The sequence below is a fragment of the Anser brachyrhynchus genome, assembly GCF_964034855.1.
Source record: "Anser brachyrhynchus genome assembly, chromosome: 1".
NCBI lineage: Eukaryota > Metazoa > Chordata > Aves > Anseriformes > Anatidae > Anser > Anser brachyrhynchus.
The window spans coordinates 59,294,826-59,315,832 of NC_137694.1; the positions used below are offsets into that span (position 1 = coordinate 59,294,826).

Below are 21,007 nucleotides of genomic sequence, written 5' to 3' on the forward strand. Positions count from 1 at the left end.
AATCCTGATTATACGAGATTTTCCAAATATAAATACGTGTGTGTGCATGTACATGTAGTGCCTTTTCACAGATATTTTAGAGATAACCAACACTGAATAATTCTTGTCTTGTTTTATAAGGCTTTGCCTGCCAAAAAACTATTTGAAGTTATATGTCCGTAATAACTAGGCTATATTTCACATTTTGTTTTATAAAGCATTGGCTCTTCTTTGTTTGCTATTGCTCCTGCCATGGTAACATCAAGGCCTAGAGATCCTAGGAGCATTTGAGCTGGAGCTATAGCTCTTCTGAGGGCTCAGGAAACGAAATATGTTGTATTGTTTGTATTGTATTGTGTTGATATCCATCAACAGCCTTCCTATTTTGCCTTATTAGACCTTTAAGGGACTTTACAAACATACTGAACAATAATGGTGATGAACATGGTACTGCTGGACACCCCAAGCACAATAGCTCTTTACAGCTATAAAGAAATTACTCCTTATTGGTAACTAAACCTAGAAAGAACACATTTGCCGTAATTATAAACAGTGTGAAAAAGAGTCCCCAGAGTGACTGTGCAGACTGCTGTTTGTCAGACATTGCAGACAATTAAAAAAAAAAATAGAAACACAATACAGTTAAAATGTAATTGACTCCATAACGTTCCTTTCAAACAAATTACAACATGAAATAAGATGAGAGAATTTGTGCAATGAAAGACAGTAAATTGTATTTATTACTCACTGAAAGTATTTAAGTGGCATTGCTGCATCAAGAGACCATTATCTGCTCCCAGTTAATGTTGGTAGTTTGGTAGTAACCGTGGCCAGGATTAGGGTCCTATGTCAGCACAACCGCTAGATGTATCTTATGTATGTTGTTTAATGTCTAGCAGCAACACTTATGAGTGCTTATGGTCAGAATGATTCCCTAGGGTATTGCTCATAAGTAGAAAGTCAAATATATGCTGTGCAATTTTTTTGAATCATTTCTACTGACACCCCAGGTTTCATCAGCTTCCTCTCTGCCTGCTCAGCAATTTGCACAACTGAACTTCAACAAACATGCCAAAACATAAGCATGTGCTGAAGTTGCTCTTTGGGCAAAGACAGCTGAAATGGTTGCTAGATGCAACACAGAACATCATGGTCTCTCTGTGTAAGTCTTCTGTGGGTGACTTTAAGCTACATATACAATGGATTCATGGTTTTGGCCTGGAAAGGGAAATGTGACCAATTAATGTGAAGTAGTGCTTTAACCTACTATAAGAGTAATTGTAAGATAAGTCCCAGATATCTGGTTTTACTTATTTATGATTATTTTGATCAGGTCAAGAAAGTCAGCCAATATATGATGGAGCAATCTCATGCTTTATCTTTCCATTGGACTTGGGGAGTGGAAATTATGCTTCAGGAAGTCTGGTTCTAAAAGGTGCCCAGCCCTAAATGATTTAATTTCTAATAAATTATCAGTTGAGTTTTTAATTTTAGAACCTGTAGACAAGCGTGACATTTACAGAGCTGAGAAGCCAACTGAGGAAATCTGACTATGACAGGTCATGGTCACACTGCAAACCTGTATGAGGCAAAACTCAACTTGAGCTCAAATTTCTATTTTACTGCCCTAGCATCACCTTGGATGTGTTATTTCTTTGAAATCTCTTTTTGAAATCTCATCTAAAAATGATGTGCTCAGCCTGCAAAACTGAAATAAAAATAAGAGGCCTCTTTTTAAATACATTGTAGGCTGTTCCTTATTACACAGCCTTTGTGAGTGGAATAACCTCATGAGATAAAGGTGTTTGCTGCTCTACTGTAAACACAGTCTCATAACTGCTATGGTGCATTCAGCGTTGTTTTGCATGCTCTGCTCTACTGGCACCAGTTCTCCATTCACGGGAGGTTATTTGGCATTTCACTATGCCCAATTATCTTCACTGGAGACTGTCCTGCACAGGAATAGGGATGGCTTGTATTTTTGACCCTGTCATTCTGCTGCAAGGAGGAGAAAGACCCTGGACAGAAGGAAAGGTAACCTGCAGACCACAGACCGTAGAGCATGAGGTAACTCAGTAGCATTGCTAGCAGTTGGTGAAGGGTTGGTGAGGTCAGGTAAGGGTGAGATACCAGAGCACACAGAAGTTCCTGGACTGATGGACAGAACTTGGCAAGTAGCACAGGGAACTTATGGAATAACACAGCACATCTCTGCCAGGCGAGCCAGACCTACAAGCTGATAGCAAGAAAACATCCAACAGGAAACATTATAGACCTTTTTCCACCCACAAAGTTAACTGATTTTTAACTCTTAATAAGTACTATGGCCACATCAGTAGTATACAGCATATCCGAAATCCCCATCATAACTGCCAGGGATTTTTGTTTTAATAGGTTATTCATATCTTGTGTAGTTTTTAGGAATTCCTGCTTTGATCAGGCTTGGAGCTAGTATTCTTCTACTGCTGGATGGCTCTTGATCTTTTGACTGATTAAATAACCCCTTTTCCACACACAAGGATTATAAAACATCACAAAACAACAACAAATAAAACCTTGCTTGGTGTAATTTTTAGAACTATTGCTAGCACTATCACCTTTTGCATTTAATGTGCTATTCAGATGACTCTATGAAGAATATTTTAGGAATACATAGATGTCAAAGCATTGATTTTATTATTCATCTGCTGTGTAAGAATCAAAATCAGCTTTATAGGTGCAATTTTCTCTTCACTAGAGGTACAAAGCACAAAAATTACAAGAATAATTTCATCTTTCTCTTTCAAATAAAAATAAATAGATGAGTTCATCAAGGAAATTGCTGACCTGTTATATTTTTTCTTTCATTTGCTAATGATCCCCTTTTTCAGTGAATGAAGCTTGAGCCTGGTGATTTTTCCTGAAATGTGTACATGTATATCTGGTAAATTAATGTCAGTGTGCTGGGAAAGATGGTAGCCATAGGCCAGGGCTTTTTGTTGCCATGGATCCATTGCAGACCTCTCTGATTGTAGCTCGTTAGGGCTTTGTTTAAACAAGAAGGAACTGGAAGAAAAAGGTTTTCAGCTATTTCTGTCATTTACATTTTAACTGTTCTAATTGTCCTAATTTCCTTCCTATTTACGATGAATAGTTAGGGGAGTAAGCCTTCAGTGGTGACCACTACACTCTTCAAACTCAGGCCCCACATGCTGTCCACATTTTTTTTCCCTGTGCTATTCTAGCATGAAAAGGGTTTAGCTGACCTAGGTCTGCCTATCGGAGACGATTTGCAGTACCTTACATATATACAGACTCATCCCCTGTAAAATATCATGTGAGAACTGACAGTGCTGATGTGAGTGTTAGGTTTAGCATGAGAAATATTTTCTCTCCGACTTGGTCAGCAGTGGCACTTGCTTGAATTTACCAGAGTATTCTGAATAGGGAAATATACTCTCTAATATTTTCCATTACTGTCAGTATAAATAGTAGGTTTATGCTGAACACATAAGGTTATCACGTGTGAAGGCCAGCTACCTGCTTTGACCACAGCAGTGGGTACCAGCTTTTGCTGCAGGCACTACTGGTGTGCCAGAGTGGGGGGCTGTCATGGTGACAAAGTGTCAGTGGGCTGCTGGCATCAGATAGACATTGCTGGGTGGTGACAAAATATCTGTGTCTGAATGTGTCCCCCCAGAGCGGCCCCTTCCCTTGGGGCCCAGAGTGAAAGATGGGAAATGTGTGAAATTCTGTGAGGGCCTGAAGAAAGAGATGTTTGGTACGATGTCTCCTGCTGGTCTGAACTCTACCTCCACTGAAGGATCTGTTACCTGCATGTTTCTCTTCTGTGTCCATGTCAGCTATACCTGTGCAGATACAAATAAGGAGCATTAAGGCGAATGAAAGTGAGGTATATCAAGTTTACTGTTACATTATTATTTTTTTATTTTTATTTTTTACTCATAAGGTAAGTGTATTTGCTCTAATATAAATGAATCTAGTTTATGTTTCTAAATTTAAGAGCACCATTTTACCCTGAGGATGAGTTGTGTGACCTTGATGTGGCTGGAGATATTTCAGGACGTTATACTTAGAAACAATATTTATTATTGGTGCCAAGACAAGGTTGGTTTGCTGTTGCTAATTAATACTTATTATCTACTATCTGTGAATAATGGTATAATTAATGACATTGCTAATAATAAAAGCCAATTTGTTGGCTGCATTTTTTTAATTCAAGTCTGTGTGAGCTGAAAAACAGGACCCAGTCTCTTTCTCCTTTCTTTTATTCAGATGTAACATGCAGCTCACCCAGGGAAAGCACCTAACCTTTTTTAAGACTGTGTGTAACCCAAAAATCTCAAGTTGGCCACTGAGAGCAGTTCAATGAGGTGTCCCAGCACTGTAGAAGGAAGAGGCAGGATTAGGGCTATAGCCCCTACTGCCAGTTACCCTATCTTTTTTCTCTTTGTTTATGACAGTCCCAAATTGTAATCACCTTCTGCATCTCTTCAGCCATGAAATTTTCAGGGCAGACCTTTCTCCCTGTCTGTATTTTCTATGCTGCAAAGTTTTTGGGGTGCGAATTATCACTTGTTTTCTTTGCAGTGTTGCATGTGGTAGATCTTGGTTCTTCTTGACCCTGAAGCCATACATTTATAAAGACTAGAGTCACAAAGAAGGCAGTCTGTCTGGGTGGGAAAAGAAAGGGCATAGACTCAAAAAGTTCAGCCTATGGAATTATCTAATGAACAACTGCCAACATTAATCCAAATCACCTTTCCCTGTAAGCTCACGCTTCTATTTGGCCAGCATAGGGAAGATTCCCCACCTGCCTTTCTGTCACTACACCTTTCTTTCCTATGCAAAACAAATAATCCAACTGTTTGTGGCAGCTTGTTCACGTTGCGTTTTCCTCTACTATAAATTGCTCTTAAAGCAAGACACAGCATTTTCTTCTTATCTTCCAGCTGTTGGGGCATAAAAAAGTAAAGTCCAGTCTTACAGCCTTGAGATGTGCAAAACACTGCTAGAGTCAGCATGTGTGCAGAGGTCTTCAGGGATACCATGATAATCAAGTACTGGCTCCCTACAACACCCAGAACAGAATAATTTCTTGCTGGCCAAGGCATGCTGGAACTTGCAGTCTCTCACTGCATTTCTCCATAGCGCAGCATCCTGAAAATGTCATTCAGACTGACTGCAGAACCTCAGGGAGTCTGCTGGGCCCTGATGGGCAAAACTTGCTGATTTTAGTACAAATTCTGACCCTGGAAGGGAAAGAGGGGAGGCAGGCATTGCTGGTGTGGCTATGGCAATATAGATATACTGGTAATACCCCCTAGTGGAGACACAAGGTCTGCAAGCGAAAAGAGGGGGGTTGCTTGCAGATTTTAACACTAATTTCAGGACAGCTTTATCAAAGTACTATATAGCTGCTGTAGGCCAGCATACAAGAAGTATTTGAGAGAATGTGATTTATTTCTGAGACTCAGCCACTGTTACTAGGCAGGCAAAGTTGTGCAGTGTAGACCAATCTTTTGCTACATTACTTGTACTGTTACGCATTTACATGGGGGTCAAGCATTGCTCTTCTAATTTGGTAATTTACACTCAGTTTGTATTGCATAAATGCTAAATATGAAGGCTGTTAGCACTTTTTTTTTTTCTTTTTCAATGGCGTTTTTCTGATAACTGCACGTAGCAGAGGTGAGAATTTGTGTCCTGTTTCTTGCTGCTATTAGTCCTACACTACTCTGCCAACTTGATTAGGGCACAGGAATTTCTGCTGGTGAAAGAAGACTGGAATTCAGCAATGAATAAGTGCATAAGTGAACAACATCACAACTTTCTTTTTTCTCTAAGTCATTTGCATGTAGAAAGTGGCGTGGTATTCCATCAAGATTTATAGAAATGTTATACTGGGATGATCGGATATTCTTCAGTAGTTACCAGTCTAGTATATCTTGTAGGAACAGAACTAAGACATGCTGCTGTTCTGTGATGTCTCTGTTTTGTTATGAGAGATTGTCAGTGTCACGGGGAAACCTTAGGAAAAGGCTGATATACGTAAACCAAAAACCCTCTGGTCTCTGCCTCAATTAATTTATTACTTAAATAAAGGATATTACTTCAGGTTGAAAGGAAGAAAGTCTGTTGGAGATCTACGCTATTTTGCTTCTTGAGCAGTTTTACAAGTTATCTTTCACTCTCGAAAGCTTTGGGAGAAATTATTTAATAACACAACAGACATAGTTATGGTATTATTTTATAAGACTTTTAACTCTGTTGCAGATATGGATGCACTTTAACATCAAATAACCCAAAAATCACAATTATTTTTTTTAAAGGATATTAAACTGCTGTAAATACAGAATCGAAAATAATGGGAAAAGAAGGAGCAATGGTGATTCTTTACTAACAATATTTAAAGTATCAATGCTTAAACTGTAATTAGCCTTTTGAATTAATTACTCAGTTGATATAACTGAGAACAGTTTCCATGACTTTGGATTTTGGATGGTTTTTGTATGTGAGGCCAACCTTTACTTCTGCTTGTACCATATGGTTTTGCTCACAACTAGAAAGAATATGAATACAACCTGATTGTCCCTACCCTAAGATTGTTTGGTGGTCTTGAAGTTGACTTTCCAAGGTGGATGTAACCAAGATTCAGCTGAATCTGGCACAATTCTGCTAACATCTCAAGAATTACTCTAGATTTACACTTCTGTAAATGACAAGCGTGATTAAACCTGTTGTGTTGCCTGCCTAAGTTCCTTTGGGCTCAGGTTTTTAAATTGCTCCCCAGGGTCTTAGTCAAGCACAGTACGGTGGAATTTAAAGAAATTTTTTAGTTTTGGTTTAACACCTCTTCCTTTGAAATTAAGGGAAAGTTTTGAAAATCTCGCCAGGACTGTGTGATTGCTGAAGCCAACATTATTAATGATGTGTAAGTGCGTTGGCTCACTATGTGTGGTGTCTTAAATTTGTGTGAATGTGCAAATAACATGAGCTAAGGTTGCTTTCTGGATAGTGAAGTAGTTATATCAGATTAAGAAGTATTGATTAAGACAATGGCAAATTGCTGGAATGCCAGCTGAGTGATGAGATCACAGATGGTTTGTTTGCTCTCTGTGGAAAGCTTTTCTTCAAGAGAAAATCACACCTCTAAACATAAAATGATATGAAATTGCAGTTTAGGATTGTATGAGGCTATTACATATTATATGGTGTGAGGAGGATAGACAGCAGGGAACAAGATATGCAGCATCAGAACTGTGTAATCTTCCCTCTGGGTGTAAGAAACTGAAATTCACCTAAGAGGCGGGTACTCTGAGGTACTGTGTTCATGGCTGGTGCTCTGGAGGTCATTATTAATTTCATACCTGATCTGAAAGGCAGACAGTTTTGCAAGGTTCTTGCCTGCTAGTGGCTCACACATTTTTAGCACAGAGTTCTGAAGTTTGTATTTGTAACTTGAAAAACAGTGCTAGTTTTAACACTGTTAAGGACTAAAGTACAAACCCAGGTATTTTGGGGGAAGGAATGCTATATCTTTCAAGAAAGTCAAAAGTCAAGCCAGTACAAACAATCTATTTTGAGTTGACTTTATTATATCAATCAATTAGACAGTTGGATAGAAAAGGTGTTTGCTACCTGTGGAATGAAGAGGAAACCTAGCAAAGAAGGATCAGTAAGACTATGAGATACTTAATGAAGAGGGAGAAAGGTAATTCTGAAACACTGAAAGGGTTAATAAAAAGTTAATAGAATCGTGAGAAAATTAGAATGCGCTGAAGAGTCCATTGATGTGATTAGTTACATCCATCAAAGTTCTGCATTTTAGTTTTGTTTGTTTGTTTGTTCCCCCCTCCCCAGTATTTGGTAGATGTGTAGTGTGGTTCAGGATCTTGCTGAGGGCAGAGGTGGACTTGCTCTTGTACTGTCATGATGCACTGTGGGTGTCCCAACTTCTGAGCTTGCTCATTGATATATATAAAAATGTAAAGAAGTTAAGGTAGCAAAATGTTAAGCTTTGACTAGTGTCTGGAAAATCAATGGCTGGTTAAAGGGGAAAAATCCTGTTTATTTACCCACTGAGGAGGAGTTACACTGAGAGCTCAACTTGTTATTAGGCATGAGAGAATCCCCATAAGAGACTGTCTTTAAGAAACAGACAGTTCACAAGTTCTGCTGCATGTTACACAAATGTGCATGCTACTTCAACAGTGACTTTTGAAGTGCATTAGGAAGAGGTGCTGCAAGTGCCAAAATTACCTTGGGTTCTAACTAGTCCTGCAACATTAACTCCTCTGATACACTCTTTCTGTGGACTTTCTTTGTAAGAGAAGTCACTGCTATGAGCTAAATGGATGGGTGGAAGTGCAGGAACATCCCTCTCCCAGCCAGCTTAAGACCTGTTTGGACAGTACTGGGGCATGGCTGCTGCCTTGAGGAGCTGATGGTGCAGGACCACAGATGGGAGCAAAGGCAGTGCCAGGAGGCGAGGACATGGGGGAGGCAGCTCTCATTACACCACAGTCACTGTGACAAAAATTGTGAAACTAACTGTAATATTCAGACCAAAATATGCAAAAAGCCCCAAGTCCCCCCTTTCGCTATATAAAATGCATAAGGAGTAATAAACCATGTTTTGTTTGAAGCCAGCTGTAAAAGAGAAAAATGCAGTAAGTTCTCCTGGTGTTTCTCTTTCTCTGTATACAAAGGTATGTTTTCTCTCACAAGAACAGTCTAAATATCCCATTAATGCCTTATGTGTAATATTAGCAAAACCCCTTTCAAGATAGATTACAGTATTTTGATTCGTTACTCATCAGCATGTATAATTATCGTTTAACAATGTTATGAAGGACTGATGAAGGGAAGCAGGTGTTTAAACATGCGGTACCAGTAGTTTGACACAGCATTTAATTCTCTTTATTTGCGCTTTTTAAAGACATCTATTCAAGGAGGGAAAACAATGAGCCACTATATACTTGTGAGTGTTTGCAAGAGAAAGAAAAAAGATGTTTAGTCAATTTTTTGAGCAACTATTTTTCAATTAATAAGGGTGACCTTTTTTATAGTAGTATAATATATGAAGACAGTGAAGTTAATGAGTTATGTTACAATTTTAGATAGCAAGAAACTGATATCCTCAGATGGGCCGTATTACCCATAAAATGTTGCTGGGTGTCAGGGTAATGAAAAATACAGCCTGGTCCTGAAAAATAAAGTATGATTTTTGAAGTCCAAAGAAATGACTGATAAATAGCTTGTCCAGGGCAATTCAAAACACTGCAACTGTTCTCCAAAATCTTGTTGTTTTGCACTGACCTCTCTGAAGGCTATTCCTGCAAACACTGAGTCACTTGGCTCATGCAAATGATTTCTCTGAGTGTGCTGGAACCACTTGTATGATCCAAATGACTCAGCTGCATGCCAAGGTGTTCAGCACTGGTCAGGGCTGGAGGTCACCTGGTGATGAGCCTGCTGGAGATGCACAAGGTGAGGCTTTCTTACCTGGCTGATAGTGCTTGGTGAGGTGACCATGGGGCTGCTCACCCATGGCTGCCACTCCTTCCCCCCAGCCACTGCCAGCTGCCCGCAGCAAAATCATGGGTGATGTCTGCCTTGGTCCTCCCCCAGCGGGATGCCACCCAAACTGCTTCATTTACAGGCAGTAGCTTAGGTGATACAGAAACACATGCTGGGACAAGCTGGTTCCCTACCCAGTGGTTCTTCTAGAGGAAGAGAGTTTGAATGGAGAAACTTGCCAGAGGATGGGAAATCCCAGATGGATCAGAGAGGAGCCAGCCAGCCCCATGGAGTGGTCTAGCCTCGGGGTATGCTTGGGATGCCCCCTGGTCTCCAGCACACGCTAGATGGTGCCATTGCCAGAAGGTGGCTACCAGGGCAATGAGGGACAGCGTGGCCCCAGTGGCCCTGCCTGCCTTGCCTGACTGTGCCCTTTACCTCCGAGGGGATGAGCAAAACACCACAGGGAAAGAACCGCATCTCTGGAGCTTTATGGGGTGATGTATGGGAGAAGCCGGGAGCTTCATGACCAAGGAGTACTGTGACATTCTGTCCAACCATCTCTTAGAATAAGAACACTGACCTCCAGGTAATGGTTGAGAGGTCCTTGAAAGCTTCCATGGGCTGATCTATACCAATAGCAGTGGTGTCTATGGTCATCGCAGTTTTTCTTCTCATAATTATTATTATTTGGCTAACAAGTTTTAATTAATATAGTTTAATACAACCTTTAAAATAAATTTTATTTGAGTTAAAAAGATTTTATTTTTTTATAATTTTTAACTCTCAAGCAATGAAGCAGCAGTTTTCAGATGGAGGTCTAGCAGATGACAGGAGATTGTTTGAAATACTTCTGCAGTGCAGCAATGCTAGCACTGAACTTTCTTTGAACAGTCATGAAGCACACCTGACTATTTCTTCTTTGGATCTGGCAGACAGGCTGAAGTCTTATGAGATGATTCAGGAGATCTATATTTAGTTTTTTTGCTCTAACACATTGTACTGAAGTAAAAAAAAAAAGAGCTGTGTAAGGGCAGTTTCAACAGTCTGGCTCAGCCTGAGTGAATATTGTGTCAACGCCACAGTCTGACTGCTTAGAGGAGAGATTTTCCTGTTTGCTGATGGAGGAGAGGTAGGTACCTCCAGAGAAGGGGCAATTAAGCCACATCTCCTAGTCCTATTGCTACTCTGGTACTTAATCTCTCTCCCTCTCTCTTTATCCCTATCCAGATAATATTCTGACAGTTCTGTGGTGCTTCACTTCTCTGTTTCTGAAGAACTGTCTTCTGTATGAAACAAAACCTATAGTTACAAAGCCAGCAACAGCTCTTCTGAGAGGCAAAATGATTTTTGCATTAACAATTGTGCTGTTGCCATTATGATTTGCTTTAAAGGTGCCAAATCTATGCCCTACCTTATGATGAAAGTCATTGTAAACGATCCCTGTCAGTCATAAAGTGTACACATAAAAAGTAAACAGAAGATGATGTTTCATGATTACACCTGTGTTTCTCTTTGCCTGCTAATTTTGTTTTCTTTGCACAGTATTCAATTATTCATGAAAATTGTGTGTGTTTTGAAGTGACTTACTTTATGGGCAACCTTAATATTTCTTTTCCTCTATTTATTTGTCTCCTAATTGCTGATACATGTCATTAACAGGGCAGCTAGAATTATTGCACCTGCTGGGACACATAAGCTTTTTTCTTTTATTTCTCATTGATGATCTTGTTCAAGTAAGTTCTTAGCATGCTTGACTTGCTACTTGAATATAAATTTTCCATCTTACTTGTGCTTTGCTTTCATTAGCCAAATTTATTTATTTATTTTTTTTCCCAAGGGTGAACTGAAATTGCCAGTGAACTGATTTGCCACTTCAAGCAGCTGTGACAGTTTATGCTGAATCATGCCCTGGGCAGAGCCAGTTCAGAGACCCTGTGTTGTCTATTATCATTTGTCTTGGAGACTCATCTTTCTTAGCATGTTACGCAAGCTGAGCAAGATGTTATTCTGGTCAGCAATCAGCCTCTTTTACTTCCAATGAGGTCAGTACAAGTCCCCTAAGGATGAGACTGTAGTATTATTTGAGATAGGGCTGCAGTGCAGAGACCTTCTTCCCAACATCTGCCCATGTCAGAAGTAAAAGACATTAAATATAACAATGTGGACTTGCTGTATTTCATTAGTGGTTTTTTTATTTTTTTAAGTGTGAAGGATTTTTCCTTGTTAATGTGGATATCAAGTGGTTTTGCCAGGTAGCTTTGCTCCACAACTACAGTTGGGTCACTTTTCATCTCTAGTGTATATCATACCTACCAACCCTTTCAGCTGTTATAAAGCATGTACAAAATTTGCATGCAGAGGTGACTGTGCAAATGCCAACTCCTTTAAAGTCTGTATTTGAGCTAAAGAATGGGTTTGGGGATAAATACAGGTGGTCAGTACTGACTTTGCCCAACGGATGGATCCACTCCTTGGCTCAACAGGTGGCTGGTGTGTGGGGCTGGCAAATATGTGTTTTCTGCACCTCCTGAGGTCTCAGGGAGCTCTCCCAAACCTCTGCAGGAGAGCACAGTAACAGCATTGCTTGTTACTGTCAGCAGGGCATTGGGAAGAGGACCAGAAGCGCCTCCTGTTCCTGTCTCCTTCCTCGGCCCTGCTGCATTCACTGCTCAGCCCCAGGTTTTTTTGGGGAATGTGTGCGCTCTCCTTTGTTATTTCCCGGTGGGTAGGCAGGGCCCTGCTGTTGCTGAGGAGAAGAGAGCGCCTCTGAGGCTCCCAGGCCTTGTGCCCAAGCCATGATCAGCAGAGGGTAATTTTGGGGCTCAGCAGAAGGTTGTTGGGGAGGGGGCAGCTGCTGTTACCTGTTGGGAGGTATTCCCACTCTCTACATTTCTGCACATCACTTGGATAAGAGACTCATCTCTTGAAGTGCTTAATACAGGCAGGGGCAGAGACAGTTGTTTCAGTGGGCTGATTCAAGCACGTGAGCCAGGTCCCTGCTCTGAATCCTCTTCCAGAGATGTATCTCTTTTGGTTTATATTACAGGGATTTTAGGAAGCTGAGCCTCCTTACCTAGGCAGCTAAATACGCACCCTGCTGCTTTAGTTTCCTGAGGTTTCTGTCAGATAGACCCAAGCTGCACACAGCTGCTGTGGGGCCAGGCTGCGACCTCCCTTCCCACTTCCTCCCTGCAGTGCCTTCGCCACCCTGAGGCATTGCCTTTCCGTGGTGCCTCCCAGTTAATTGAAGGAAGATTTTAAGTATGAATTCAGCTCCTTGCCATTTCTTCAGTGGGCTCCCACTGAAAATGCTCACTAGGATGACTTGAGTGGGAGCTGAGGGCTTTTCATGCCCTGCAGATGCTCGGTCGGCAGAGCTGTGCCACAGCCAGTGTGTGTGGCCAGGAAGGAGGACGCGGCTGGCTTCAGTGCCTGTTTTGTTTGAGGAGAGACCACAGGACGGGCTGGACATCGCTTTAATAAGGCTTTTGTGTCCACATAAAAATGTAACTGCTGGTATCAGTTGTGTGAGAGTTGATGTTTAACTTTTTGGCCTTTAAGAAATTATAGTTTGACATTAAGTTTAACTTTCCTGGCTAATGAAATTACCGTGATGGAGCAGCCCAAGTAAATAATAAATACAATAACTCTTCTTTGCCCATTGTGTGCTTTTACTATTCATAATTTTTAGGACCATAGATATTAGATACACTTACGTAAGACTTAACGAACAGTAATTATCTTTTGGCTAAAGAAAAAGCCCAAACGAATGCTAAGCTGCATTATCGCTTGGCTTCTGACATGAGCTGATAATCAGATTTTCTTGCTTAAATCCATGGTGCTCGAACAATGCTACCCACTGTCTGTCCTTCCCGATATTACCCTTAATTAGAAAGAACAGAAACACAAATCTGAATTATTTCAAAATCTGGTTTCCATGGTCAGTGGTTGGAAGGGCTTAACTTTATTACAAATAAACCTGGCTTTATTTACTAATGAAATCTGAAATGCTAGGCCTGTAATAGTAGATAGCCTAATAGTATGGTGTTTACATGCTGAAAAATCTTGTGTGGGCAAAGTATTTTGTAATAAATCGTTAAGTAATTGAATTATGATTCTTTCATCCAATTAATAAAGCAGAGAAGACCCATAAGGAAGCCCTATGCTATAGTTAAGGCAGGCAATGACACATTGTTCTCTGGCCTCTCTCTTTGTATGAAAGACTTTTTAAAGATGCATTTGGCAAATGCCTGTTTCTATGTCATATATTTGAGATTTTGATTTGCCTCTTTTCCTTTGCTTTCGTATTTGCTGGCTCCTTGTTTCTGAACACTCAGCACAGTAACATTATTATTATTTTTTGATGTATTTATGGCTAGGGAAATCACTGTATTTTTTTTCCTTTTCTTTTGTGGCTAGAAGATTGGAAGCCCCTTTCTCCAGACTAAGTATAACCTTTTAATTTGCATTGATAACTTTTATTCTCTATAGTACACTGGAAAGGGTATTTTATTCTACCCGATGTCTCGTACTCCACGCTGACAGAATTACAAATCTGCATCTGTATTTACTGCTGTGGTTCTTTTTAAGCAAAATATAACTTCAAATCTGCCACAAAACAAGAAGAGTAAGAATATCTAAGTGATAGCAAGAGATCAAAATTAAACCCAACCTTTTCTGTAGTACATGCTTTTTGTTTCATGGCAAATACATAGCACTTGCTAATGTACCGGAATACGTATAAACCTTCTGTCAGTAGTTGGAGTTTTCTGCAGCATTTTCAGGCTAACTTCCTTTTCTAGTAAAACACTGCACATCTTCAATAGATATTTTGTGCATAATAAATAGTTATTTAAGAAAAAAGCCAGCAAAAAAACACAGTGTTCTTGTGTTCTTGGCAAGCAAACAATTGGAAAGTACAGGTGCTAGGAGTGGGCATAGGCCTAAAGTAAATAGTTTTTTTTTTTTTTTTTTTTTTTAAATCAAAAGAAGGTACCTTTCATTCTGAGAAATTTATTTCTTTTAAATATTTGCAATCCACAACCGATAGCACATAATGCTACTTTTCTTTATCCCTTGACAAAGGGAATAGCTTGTGGTAACAAGCAGATGCTTGAGTGGGCTGTGTGGCATGAGGTGTACCATCAGCCAAGAAAATCAATATTTACTGTTCTAGTATCTTTGTAGTGTGGGAGTTTGCCTTGTTTAAAAAGAGGATTGTGTATAATATATAAGGCCTTGCTTTTAGTTAATCAAAAGAGCTGTATTATTGAAAAGGGCATGTTCTTTACAATGAGTCACACTTAACCTTGCATGTCCTATAGCCCTTGTCTTCTCATCTACTATGCAAAAAAATAAACTGAAATTAGACGAACGGTTAGATCTGAAAGATGTTTGTAGTCATTTTCTTTTTGAAAAGTACTTGTTGTTGCCATAATAACTATGCTTAACGACAATGGTTAAATGATGTCTGTTTGTTAGTGGGAAAGGTGAGCATCAGCGGAGTCTCTCAGATCACTGCCAGGACATCACTAGGTTGGCCAGAGTGCAGTCCTCCTGTTGGGGTGATAGTAAGGGTTAATGAAGAATGCATCTGAAACATAGTACTGAGATGTGCTGAAGTACAGGTCCATGCACTACTAGGGGAAATAATTTTTTGCCTTCAAGGAAACATTTGTAATGAATAAAACAATTAAGAAGTCTCAGAAATAGTTCCCCAATAATAATGGTTTACTTTTTGAGATTACATTTTAAAGGAAAGACTCATATCTCCATTTTGCATTGATTTTTTCCCCCTCATTTCACTTTGCATTATGAAAACAGAGTTCAATCCCTTGTGATAAATTCTCAGGCTACCTTTTCCTGCACCAAGCCTCTCTGCTGTAATTTTTTAATTCACAGTAGGGTGGAGTATAAACAAGGAAAACAGATGCTAGAGGTGGCTATAGGGAAGCTATGAATTCTGTGGACCAATTCTGTGAACCCAAAAGGTACTTACTCACAAAATGGGAATTATTTTTCATTTGATTGTTCAGCTTTGCTCTTTTCTCTCTTCCATTATTTACTAGGCAGATACCATTTACAATGCCTTTTGTTTATTGGTTTTGCTTGTGGAGGAGCATAAACCTCTACTTTGTAAAACTCCTGATCCCATGGAAGGCTCTCAAATGTGTTAGAAACCATGGGTGCAGTTTATAGCTCATTAAAAAATTGAGAGTATTAAAAGTTCTTAAGTCAACTGTTGTGCTCCTTTTCACTCTGTTGTCTCACTTGTCTTTTGTCATCTTTGCCAGGATTGCAGTACTTGGGAACCCAGAGAGGAATAGGGAATCCTTATGCAACTAGACAGTGGAAATGGTTTTGAACATGTTATATACTGAGAACTAGAGCCTGTGGTGAATGGTGCTGAGGAGCTCAGGAGCTGTGTTACACCACATCCTGAGCCTGGCTTGTAGACCTGGGCTTGGCTGCACGCACCCTTCAGGGACTGGTGGAGGGATGTCTCTTGCTAGCTCCATCCTTTAACACCCCATGATCCTCAACCCTTCTGCCGCCAAAACCTCCTCCCTTGGCTTTTCACAGTGTTTGCTGGCTTATCTAGGAGATTGGGTTAAGTGCCCAGGGTAAGTACCTTAGAGCTGCTGTGTGTAACATAGGCAAGGAATTCTAATTGTTGATGTTTGTATTGACAGCTGGTCAGATGAGCAGCACTGAGGGATGCAAGGGCAGGTGAAGGACCAGGCTGGAGTGCACAGGGGACAGGATGAAGTTACAGATACTTACCTGAAGCTGCACGGGAAGGAGTCAATGAGAGCTGTGGCAGAAACAGGAAGGCTGACATGCGAAGTCAAATGCAGAGTTGCTATGCATCTGGTAAACATTAGTCCTATATAAACCAAAACAGATTCTCCATTAGTCATCACAATGTACCATTTGATGTCTGTGTAGTTTCTGGGAGTCTGCTGGCCTTTCTTCTGCCCAACTTTTACTGCTTAACCTTAAAAAGCCCACCTTAAATACCAGAAGTGAAGTAATTTGTTTGAAAATGATTGGGAGAAACCAAGAAGTAAAGATGAATGGAAAAACCTGTTTAAATTTTAAACTGTATCAAAACAATATATCTATTTCTTCCTTCTCTTTAGAAATTCGTTTGCATACACTTGGAAGACAACAGATTATGCTGGAAAATACTTCCTGCACTTCCACTTCAGTGCTGTTGCTCTGGGATGGCAGGATGGTGTTTCAAACAAAAGGTACAGAGATGTGCTAAATCTCACTTATTTTTCACTTCACAAAGTGCAAACAGAATGAAGAGGAAATTTAGCTGTCTGGCCTCAGACTCGTGTCACCGCTGAGGATGTTGTGTGCCCCTGGTCTCAGCACCAGTCTCCAGGGCCTTAGAGCTCAAAATGGGAATTAAATCTCAGGCGCTTCTCCCTCTCAGAAGGATATATTTGAAAAATCTAGATAATAAATATGTGTTTTCGGTCAGGTAGACTTAGGATGTTGGAGTTGTCAGTGTTATGACTGTGGAGTCTGTTGTTATCTGACTCTGCTTTGGAAGAGAAAATTGAACACCAAAGAGAAGTTCAGATGTATGCTGGTAGTGTGGGCACACAAACCTATACTGTGCTCAAAAACATTCTCTGTTTAGTGTCTAAAAGGGCTCAGAGTGGAGAGGAGATTTCTTATAACTACGCTACACCACTACACTTGTACAATAAACTTATTCTTGTATTGCATGTATTGGCATCATCTTGTGACATAGATCTTCAGCAGAGTCAGACCACATGCCCTCTTTATAATAATTTTTAAATTTTCAACAATTGTGAATGGATAAAAAACATCATATGGCAATGAATTCCTCTTTCTTGCTTATTATTAGCAGCCTGAAGGCATCATGTGTTGCTTATTGCATCACTTTCTTGCTACCCTTGCCTTTTTCAAAAATGATGGTTGTAATCTGTGTAAACGTACATTTGTTTCATGCTATGAAGAACTGTTTCAATTATCTAGTTTAGTTTCTGCATAGTCCAGAATAGGTCACCTGTTGGTAGATGGTGATAGAATTGGGGCACAGCTGTCTGATCTTGATTGAAGAGTTCTTAAGAAAGGGAAGGCTGCTGTCCTAGTTTCCTCAGGACAACTGTACCAACATCTATGTCATCCTCAGCACCTTATACTTTTCTACCTCCATCTTCCCACTTCTTGACAATACTGTACATTTATTGATCCATCTTCAAAATATTTTTTGCATATTGGAGCTTTAGCCTTTTCTCCATATGGCAGTCAGCAGGTGAGAAAGATTTTAATATGGTTTCTCTTTTTTCTTTATGACTTTGACCAAAATTCCATTTTTATTTTTTTCAAGATGGGCTGGAAGTGCACCAGAAACATGTCATACTGATTTCTATGAATGCCATATTGCGCGTCTTGGAAAGAGCCATGACGACACCTCGGCATGCAGAACCTACTTAAGAACATTGCCTGGAGTTGTTAGGACTCAGTAGGAGGGACTGTGTAACCTTTTAGCTTACTCTGAAAAGCAGAAGGTCCAGTTTGTTCCTTCCCAGTAGTCTAGGGTCAAATGTTTGCCCAGTGGGGAGCAAGACATTTTCTATATACTCTCCAGCTTCAAAGGAGAATTGGTGTGAGGCCAAATGCCAAGTACTTTGGAAATTTCTCCCAATAGAATGAGGGCTACAGTTTATCTCAAATTATTGCAAAGAGAGGGCAGAGATTCATCATGGGGAGTCTTGATAAGAAGCTCAAATTTAGGAACTGCCTCAAATCCTTAGCAATAGGTGTTTGGAAAGATACGTTGAGAATTAGGGGTGGGAGAATTTCTCCCTTTAGAAGGTCTGTTGTCTCCATCAGATAATCTCGAGTTCTTATGTCTTCTGGACTGAGAGATGGGAGAATTTTCTGAAACGTATTTTTAAAAGTGACAGAGCAAGTGTGCCTAGGTATATAATTTCCATCAATATATGGAGCAAAGTTCAAATGTGCTGTTTGTGTTAGGTTGCAAGATTGTGTGGCATTAATTCATAATATATTTAAATGTTCTCAGACTGCATGAGTATAGTTTGCAAGTTGAATGTCTGACTTAAAGAGAAGACTGATATAAACAGATATGAATTATAGTTGATTCATGGGCATAAAAATACTGAGGAAATAGTTGGAGTATTCTGGATGTTTTTCAATTTTTTACATTAAACAAATACTCCATCTGTAAGAAAGTAAATCCATTTTAGTTCCCAGAATAAGAGGAAAAATATTTTATTGATATATTGATTATTGGATATTACTGCTGCTATTTTTAATCTCTATGTGTAATTATAAAGTATGGGCAATGATGTCCTACTCTTAAAGTTGTGTGCTATTATCAGTGATTTAAAGCATCAAGAACACTGCCAAATTTTCACTGTGCAGGTTTAGTTTTTCCATATTTGCTGTATGCCTCAGGCAGAGTCTTTTTAATAGTTGAAGCAGCAACAGTGATGCTGATTCCGAGAGCAATGTCAAGGAAAACAACTTCACTTGGCTAATGCAGAAAGATTTAGACTGTTTCCTTGAGAAGCTCTGGTGTTCTCTGGGAGCACTGAGTAGATCTCTAGCAGGATTTATGCTTCTATCCAGGATTTGCCTTTGCTAGAGCCCTTGAATTTGACAAGTTTATAACTAAAAAAAACCCTCCAGTCCATGCTTAGAGAACGATCAGTCAACTACATTCTTGGAAAGCTCCATGGACCCGAAAAGCCCCCTCCTTTCCCACCGCCCGTACATCCCTCTGAGCCTCCCCATGGCTGCCTGCCCAGGCAGAGCTGTGGTGGTGTGGGGCTGGAAGCCTGGGTACGGGCGACATGTTCAGGTGGTCTCCTGTTACAGCTGTGAGACACAGCGGAGGCTCCAGGTGCTTCACAGCCACACAGGCAATGCAGGAAGTTACAGAGCTTCAGTACAGATCAGTCACTGGTCCTCTTCACCAGCTGAGACCTGGTAACTCCCTGAATTGCCTTCCTCCCTTTCACTGCAAGTCACCCATATGCACAGCATTTCTTGTAGTCACATGTGCCTGACATCTACACATTACTATTTAGTGCTGAATTAATAAAATTGCTCTTTTCAACATGGGCCAGCAAAGTTAATCTCTCTATTTGATACCGTAAGTTTCTTTTCTTCATTCCAAACTTAGAAAGGTGGGCTAACTGCCTAAAGAAAAGCATGCCCTGATGAAAACAGCAGGAGTAGGGAGAAGCCATGTCCAACAGGTGGCAAAGAAGCAAATCACAAGAGGATGAAGAGGGTAGATGAAAGCCTGAAGGCAAAGTTCAGAAATAGAGGTAGAGACTACTGATGGCTTTTGAGCATGGCAAGGCGAAGTTTAGACACTGGCATAGGAAATGAGGTGCCACAGTACTGGACAGTTTATTAACTTTTGCATGCTTCTCCTTAGATGCTTAGCAAATAAGTGTTCCTCGAAATGTATTGGAATAGCTCACTCAAACTCAGAATCTGATCTTTTTGTCAGCTAGGCTGAAAGCTGGTCCTCCAGCTTCTAAATAGTTTTAGTTACAGGGAAGCTTGCTGTTGCACTCACTGTCAGTTTGAATAAGTGAAAATACAGGCTCTGTACAGCAAAGCGTTTAAGCATGTAAAAAATTAAATGCAAGCCAGTTTACTCTGGGTTTAGCTTTAACCCTACGCATAGACTTAAAGGCTTTTGTCAGGTCCCATGTACAATGTCTGAGTCCTTTGCTCTGCCAAAAAAAAAAAATCTGCTGAATTACATTGATTTTTTTTCCCTCCACTCCAACATAAATTTTGAATATAGCCAGTGTTTCTAGTTTTTGTCAGCTTACTTTACACAGGTACATGTCTGATTTATAGCACAGCCGCTCAGCAGCACGACTGTCGTTCAGGATTTGGCAGAAACAGCCCTCTATTATCTGATAGTAGTTTGGTTTCTCAAGAGCAGGCTGTGGACACAAACAAGAGATGTAGCGCTCAGAATCATTCCTGAAGCATCCTTCAGGAAGGGAGGGGAGGTTATCCAAGTCCCCATGCTGCTGTACTCATATAAATGCTCCCTCTTTTGTTGCTGCTGGACTCCAAAGAATAAAACCAAAACACAAAGCAGAGGCGGCACCACTGAGCGAATGCCACAGTGTTCCCTTAATCCATGTGGATCAAAAACATGAATGTTTTGATTCTGTAAAGAATCTTCCTCAGCATGCTGGATTAATCACATGGATTAATAAAACACTGTTGCACTCGCTCAGTGGTGCCTCCTCCGCTTTGTATTTTCTTTTATTATTCTTTGGAGCCCTGAAGGAACAAAAGAAGGAGCATTTATAAGAGTGGCATAGGCACTGGGAATTTTATAAACCTCTCCCTGTATAAGGTATGCTGCTTGTATTTTTCCCCATGGATCGTACACTGCAGATTTGTCTGTGTCCTAAACCCTGTGCTAGTGTTCCTCTCTGCCTGAGACGTATCCAGT

At 40.2% G+C, this 21,007-nt stretch overlaps 1 protein-coding gene across 26 annotated transcripts in view; it reads left to right on the top strand.

The window, feature by feature from the left end:
- Positions 1-21,007, top strand: part of LOC308179187 (uncharacterized protein) — a 198,516-nt gene that overhangs the window by 31,416 nt on the left and 146,093 nt on the right. For 22 of the 26 annotated variants that reach the window (XR_013940212.1, XR_013940213.1, XR_013940215.1 and 19 more), the window contains exons 1-3: positions 3,323-3,866; positions 16,197-16,377; positions 16,647-16,757. The gene's annotated coding sequence lies outside the window, so the exon portion shown is untranslated. The other 4 variants (XR_013940211.1, XR_013940234.1, XR_013940214.1 and 1 more) reach the window with 4 other exon arrangements.